Raw genomic sequence first — 7,676 nt, 5'->3', positions numbered from 1 at the left:
TTAAGCACTTTGAAATGCATCCTCTGTAAGAAACGTGCTCTATAAATAAAGTGTGATGATGATGATGATGACGATGATGATAATGTACTCTCTCCTCAGGCAGAGATATACAGTACACTCCAGGGCTTTGACCTTTGTAATTCCCTGTTTTTCACTGAAAACTTGCCACAGCTTTTTAGTACTGATTACACTTGAATGTTTGTTTGGCCCAGTACCAAGTCTGTGTAGTAACCGCTGTGAAACACGTGAGCATACAGTATCTCGCAATCTAGAGGGTCATCCAATCAAAATGCAGACTTACTGTAGGCTACCTCTGAAGGCTACCTCTGAAGGCTACCTCTGAAGGCTACCTCTGAAGGCTATCTCTGAAGCCTATCTCTGAAGGCTATCTCTGAAGGCTATCTCTGAAGGCTATCTCTGAAGGCTATCTCTGAAGGCTATCTCTGAAGGCGATCTCTGAAGGCTATCTCTGAAGGCTATCTCTGAAGGCGATCTCTATCTTTGCATCTGTTGCGACATTCAACTATGTTATTAACACTGTCATTCATTGATCCTATATGAACATTTTTGTCATTTAGCAGACACCCTTATCCAGGGAGACTTACAATCAGTGCATTCAACTAAAGTAGGTAAGAAGACAACCACATATCACAATGTTTGCAAGTTAAATCTTTTAGGAATGATCACACCTGGAAACATGAGAGGTAACATGTTTCATGAATATTACATTTGGTAAACTACAAATACTATTTGAAAACAAGCAAATTCTAAATGTATATTTATGCCTACATGTCATAACTTACTGTCACCCAGTGGAGAGGGAAAGAGAGTAGGAAGTGCCTATGAACAAAAAGCTATTTACAGTAACAAGAATAATCAATATGAATATTTACACAGTATCACAGCTGACTGACATGCAGTAGGGGATATGAGTGAAAAGACAAAATGAGATGTCTGTTGTCTTATGAAATACCTCCGATCCTGACTTAATGACGTTCTAGGACATGTGTGGCCTGACTTAATGACGTTCTAGGACAGGTGTAGACTTAATGATATTATAGGACAGGTGTTTTCTGACTTAATGATGTTCTAGGACAGGTGTTTTCTGACTTAATGATATTATAGGACAGGTGTAGTCTGTCTTAATGATGTTCTAGGACAGGTGTAGCCTGACTTAATGATGTTCTAGGACAGGTAGGGTCAGACTTAATGATATTCTAGGACAGGTGTAGTCTGACTTAATGATATGCTAGGACAGGTGTGGCCTGACTTAATGATGTTCTAGGACAGGTTGGGTCCGACTTAATGATGTTCTAGGACAGATGTGGCCTGACTTAATGATGTTCTAGGACAGGTTGGGTCTGACTTAATGATGTTCTAAGACAGGTGTGGCCTGACTTAATGATAGAACATCATTAAGTCAGGTTCTAGGACAGGTGTAGTCTGACTTAATGATGTTCTAGGACAGGTTTAGCCTGACTTAATGATGTTCTAGGACAGGTAAGGTCTGACTTAATTTTGTTCTAAGACAGGTGTGGCCTGACTTAATCATGTTCTACAACAGGTGTGACCTGACTTAATCATGTTCTAGGACAGGTGTACCCTGACTTAATGATGTTCTAGGACAGGTGTAGTCTGACTTAATGATATGCTAGGACAGGTGTACCCTGACTTAATGATGTTCTAGGACAGGTGTAGTCTGACTTAATGATATGCTAGGACAGGTGTGGCCTGACTTAATGATGTTCTAAGACAGGTGTGGCCTGACTTAATGATGTTCTAGGACAGGTGTGGCCTGACTTAATGATGTTCTAGGACAGGTTGGGTCTGACTTAATGATGTTCTAAGAAAGGTGTGGTCTGACTTAATGATATTCTAGGACAGGTGTGGCCTGACTTAATGATGTTCTAGGACAGGTGTGGCCTGACTTAATGATGTTCTAGGACAGGTGTGGCCTGACTTAATGATGTTATAGGACAGGTGTAGTCTGACTTAATGATGTTCTAGGAAAGGTGTGGCCTGACTTAATGATGTCCTAGGACAGGTGTTGCCTGACTTAATGATGTTCTAAGACAGGTGTGGCCTGACTTAATGATGTTCTAGGACAGGTAGGGTCTGACTTAATGATGTTCTAGGACAGGTTGGGTCTGACTTAATGATGTTCTAAGACAGGTGTGGTCTGACTTAATGATATTCTGGGACAGGTGTGGCCTGACTTAATGATGTTATAGGACAGGTGTGGCCTGACTTAATGATGTTCTAGGACAGGTGTTGTCTGACTTAATACTGTTCTAGGACAGGTGTAGTCTGACCTAATGATGTTCTAGGACAGGTGTAGTCTGACCTAATGATGTTCTAGGACAGGTGTGGTCTGACTTAATGATGTTCTAAGACAGGTGTGGCCTGACTTAATGATGTTCTAGGACAGGTGTCAGCCTGCCTTAATTATATTCTAGGACAGGTGTGGTCTGACTTAATGATGTTCTAGGACAGGTGTGGCCTGACTTAATGATGTTCTAGGACAGGTGACAGCCTGACTTAATGATGTTCTAGGACAGGTGTGGCCTGACTTAATGATGTTCTAGGACAGGTAGGGTCTGACTTAATGATATTCTAGGACAGGTGTAGTCTGACTTAATGATATCCTAGGACAGGTGGTGCCTGACTTAATGATGTTCTAGTACAGGTTGGGTCTGACTTAATGATGTTCTAGGACAGGTGTGGCCTGACTTAATGATGTTCTAGGACAGGTTGGGTCTTACTTAATGATGTTCTAGGACAGGTAGGGTCTGACTTAATGATGTTCTAAGACAGGTGTGTCCTGACTTAATGATAGAACATCATTAAGTCAGGTTCTAGGACAGGTTTAGCCTGACTTAATGATGTTCTAGGACAGGTAGGGTCTGACTTAATGATGTTCTAAGACAGGTGTGGCCTGACTTAATCATGTTCTACAACAGGTGTGACCTGACTTAATCATGTTCTAGGACAGGTGTACCCTGACTTAATGATGTTCTAGGACAGGTGTATTCTGACTTAATGATATGCTAGGACAGGTGTAGTCTGACTTAATGATGTTCTAGGACAGGTGTGGTCTGACTTAATGATGTTCTAAGACAGGTGTGGCCTGACTTAATGATGTTCTAGGACAGGTGTCAGCCTGCCTTAATGATATTCTAGGACAGGTGTGGCCTGACTTAATGATATTCTAGGACAGTTGTTGCCTGACTTAATGATGTTCTAGGACAGGTAGGGTCTGACTTAATGATATTCTAGGACAGGTGTAGTCTGACTTAATGATATTATAGGACAGATGTAGTCTGACTTAATGATATTCTAGGACATGTGTAGTCTGACTTAATTATATTATAGGACAGGTGTAGTCTGACTTAATGATGTTCTAGGACAGGTGTAGTCTGACTTAATGATATGCTAGGACAGGTTTTGCCTGACTTAATTATGTTCTAGGACAGGTGTGGTCTGACTTAATGATGTTCTAGGACAGGTGTGGCCTGACTTAATGATGTTCTAGGGCAGGTGTAGTCTGACTTAATGATATTATAGGACAGGTGTCGTCTGACTTAATGATGTTCTAGGACAGGTGTTGTCTGACTTAATGATATGCTAGGACAGGTGTGGCCTGACTTAATGATGTTCTAGGACAGGTGTGGCCTGACTTAATGATGTTCTAGGACAGGTAGGGTCTGACTTAATAATATTCTAGGACAGGTGTAGTCTGACTTAATGATATCCTAGGACAGGTGTTGCCTGACTTAATGATGTTCTAGTACAGGTTGGGTCTGACTTAATGATGTTCTAGGACATGTGTGGCCTGACTTAATGATGTTCTAGGACAGGTTGGGTCTGACTTAATGATGTTCTAGGACAGGTAGGGTCTGACTTAATGATGTTCTAAGACAGGTGTGTCCTGACTTAATGATAGAACATCATTAAGTCAGGTTCTAGGACAGGTTTAGCCTGACTTAATGATGTTCTAGGACAGGTAGGGTCTGACTTAATGATGTTCTAAGACAGGTGTGGCCTGACTTAATCATGTTCTACAACAGGTGTGACCTGACTTAATCATGTTCTAGGACAGGTGTACCCTGACTTAATGATGTTCTAGGACAGATGTATTCTGACTTAATGATATGCTAGGACAGGTGTGGCCTGACTTAATGATGTTCTAGGACAGGCGTGGCCTGACTTAATGATGTTCTAGGACAGGTGTACCCTGACTTAATGATGTTATAGGACAGGTTTAGTCTGACTTAATGATGTTCTAGGAAAGGTGTGGCCTGACTTAATGATGTTCTAGGACAGGTGTGGCCTGACTTAATGATGTTCTAAGACAGGTGTGGCCTGACTTAATGATGTTCTAGGACAGGTATAGTCTGACCTAATGATGTTCTAGGACAGGTGTGGTCTGACTTAATGATGTTCTAAGACAGGTGTGGTCTGACTTAATGATGTTCTAAGACAGGTGTGGTCTGACTTAATGATATTCTAGGACAGGTGAGGCCTGACTTAATGATGTTATAGGACAGGTGTGGCCTGACTTAATGATGTTCTAGGACAGGTGTAGTCTGACTTAATGATGTTCTAGGACATGTCTAGTCTGACCTAATGATGTTCTAGGACAGGTGTGGTCTGACTTAATGATGTTCTAAGACAGGTGTGGCCTGACTTAATGATGTTATAGGACAGGTGTGGCCTGACTTAATGATGTTATAGGACAGGTATGGCCTGACTTAATGATGTTCTAGGACAGGTGTAGTCTGACTTAATGATGTTCTAGGACATGTATAGTCTGACCTAATGATGTTCTAGGACAGGTGTGGCCTGACTTAATGATGTTCTAGGACAGGTGTCAGCCTGCCTTAATGATATTCTAGGACAGGTGTTGTCTGACTTAATGATATTCTAGGACAGGTGTAGTCTGACTTAATGATGTTCTAGGACAGGTAGGGTCTGACTTAATGATGTTCTAGGACAGGTAGGGTCTGACTTAATGATGTTCTAGGACAGGTAGGGTCTGACTTAATGATGTTCTAGGACAGGTAGGGTCTGACTTAATGATGTTCTAGGACAGGTAGGGTCTGACTTAATGATGTTCTAGGACAGGTAGGGTCTGACTTAATGATGTTCTAGGACAGGTAGGGTCTGACTTAATGATGTTCTAGGACAGGTGTGGCCTGACTTAATGATGTTCTAGGACAGGTGTCAGCCTGTCTTAATGATATTATAGGACAGGTGTTTCTGACTTAATGATATTCTAGGACAGGTGTAGTCTGACTTAATGATGTTCTAGGACAGGTATGGTCTGACTTAATGATGTTCTAGGACAGGTAGGGTCTGACTTAATGATGTTCTAGGACAGGTATGGTCTGACTTAATGATGTTCTAGGACAGGTGTCAGCCTGACTTAATGATGTTCTAGGACAGGTGTCAGCCTGCCTTAATGATGTTCTAGGACAGGTTATATATAATAATTGTATCCTCCTACCTCTATTAGATGTCCCTTTATATTGTTCTTCTTTTGACCCGGAGCTAAAGGGAACAGGGTGCCATTTGGACAAAAGTACCTATTGTCTTGTTTACCTTCCTGCCAATAATAGACCTCACTCCAAAATACAGAGGGCGGGTAATGCAATTGAAATAATGGGAAACTTGGCAGCCATCCCTGTAGTGAAGACAGACTCTTTAGAAGAAGACCATCCTGTATATAGGTGCTGCCACTCTTTTGAAAAACAACCTGCTCCGAGGAAGTGCTGAGCTTGTCGGTGCATTATTACTGCTAACCTCCCCGTCTAATGGATAATGTCAGACACTCTCTAAACACCACTGGTCCTGCATCGGGGAGTAAGAGAGAGAGATTACTCATTGTAGCCACTATACATTTATCCCAGGCTGGGTTTCTGGGAAGAAAACAGAAAACCAGGGTAAAACAAAGTGTGTTGTCACTGTGTGATCATTATACACCTCAGTCTATACTTTATCCCCTCACAAAAAAAACTCCTTTCAGAAACCATCTGCTACCACTGTACTCCAACACCAGTATACATTTTCATTGGCTAGATAACCAGTCTATCATCATTGGCTAGATAACCAGTCTATCGTCATTGGCTAGATAACCAGTCTATCGTCATTGGCTAGATAACCAGTCTATCGTCATTGGCTAGATAACCAGTCTATCGTCATTGGCTAGATAACCAGTCTATCGTCATTGGCTAGATAACCAGTCTATCATCATTGGCTAGATAACCAGTCTATCGTCATTGGCTAGATAACCAGTCTATCGTCATTGGCTAGATAACCAGTCTATCGTCATTGGCTAGATAACCAGTCTATCGTCATTGGCTAGATAACCAGTCTATCGTCATTGGCTAGATAACCAGTCTATCGTCATTGGCTAGATAACCAGTCTATCATCATTGGCTAGATAACCAGTCTATCATCATTGGCTAGATAACCAGTCTATCATCATTGGCTAGATAACCAGTCTATCGTCATTGGCTAGATAACCAGTCTATCGTCATTGGCTAGATAACCAGTCTATCATCATTGGCTAGATAACCAGTCTATCGTCATTGGCATTAAGGAGACTATATATAGGACGATTTCCCCTTCAGAATAGAAGACTAAGGTGTGTGTTGATGATCTTTAGTCAACATGGAGACACTGACTGTAACCTGGTTCCCAGATCTGTTACTGCTATCTTACCACTCTGAGACCAGGTTAAACAAGACAGCATAAACAGATCTGGGACCAGGCTAGACTGGCTTGGCTGGGTCTGGGCTCTGGAAATTAGGTGGTCCGTCACACTGGCCTGAGGTGAAATACAGCTATTTAATAGACCACCAGTTACACACACACACACACACACACACACACACACACACACACACACACACACACACACACACACACACACACACACACACACACACACACACACACACACACACACACACACACACACACACACACACATTATACAGCGTGCCAGACAGGAATGATAGATGGGTCCAATTTGAGCCAGTAGTGTCTTTATCCTGATGGAATGACTACATCACAGCATTGCCTAAAGTGCCCAAAGTGAGACGGCAGGGGAGTGTGTGTGTGTGTGTGTGTGTGTGTGTGTGTGTGTGTGTGTGTGTGTGTGTGTGTGTGTGTGTGTGTGTGTGTGTGTGTGTGTGTGTGTGTGTGTGTGTGTGTGTGTGTGTGTGTGTGTGTGTGTGTTTGTGTGTGTGTGTTTGTGTGTGTGTGTAATACAGACACAGTTTACAAATAAATGCCTGGTGTAGTCACATCTAGTTTACTAGTCTACCTTGTTTACTAGTCTACCTCTAGTTTACTAGTCAACCTCTAGTTTACCAGTCTACCTCTAGTTTAACAGTCTACCTCTAGTTTAACAGTCTACCTCTAGTTTACTAGTCTAACTCTAGTTTACCAGTCTACCTCTAGTTTACCAGTCTACCTCTAGTTTACCAGTCTACCTCTAGTTTACCAGTCTACCTCTAGTTTACCAGTCTACCTCTAGTTTACCAGTCTACCTCTAGTTTACCAGTCTACCTCTAGTTTACTAGTCTACCTTTTGTTTTACACACAGCCCAGTGGTACCAGCAGTTTACTTTGTGGAAATAACTTTGGAAAACTCTGTAGTTTAGAGCATT

This window comes from Salvelinus alpinus, chromosome 28 (genome assembly GCF_045679555.1).
Source record: "Salvelinus alpinus chromosome 28, SLU_Salpinus.1, whole genome shotgun sequence".
In the NCBI taxonomy this organism is placed as follows: Eukaryota; Metazoa; Chordata; class Actinopteri; order Salmoniformes; family Salmonidae; genus Salvelinus; species Salvelinus alpinus.
Note: the sequence above shows the minus strand (reverse complement) of the source record.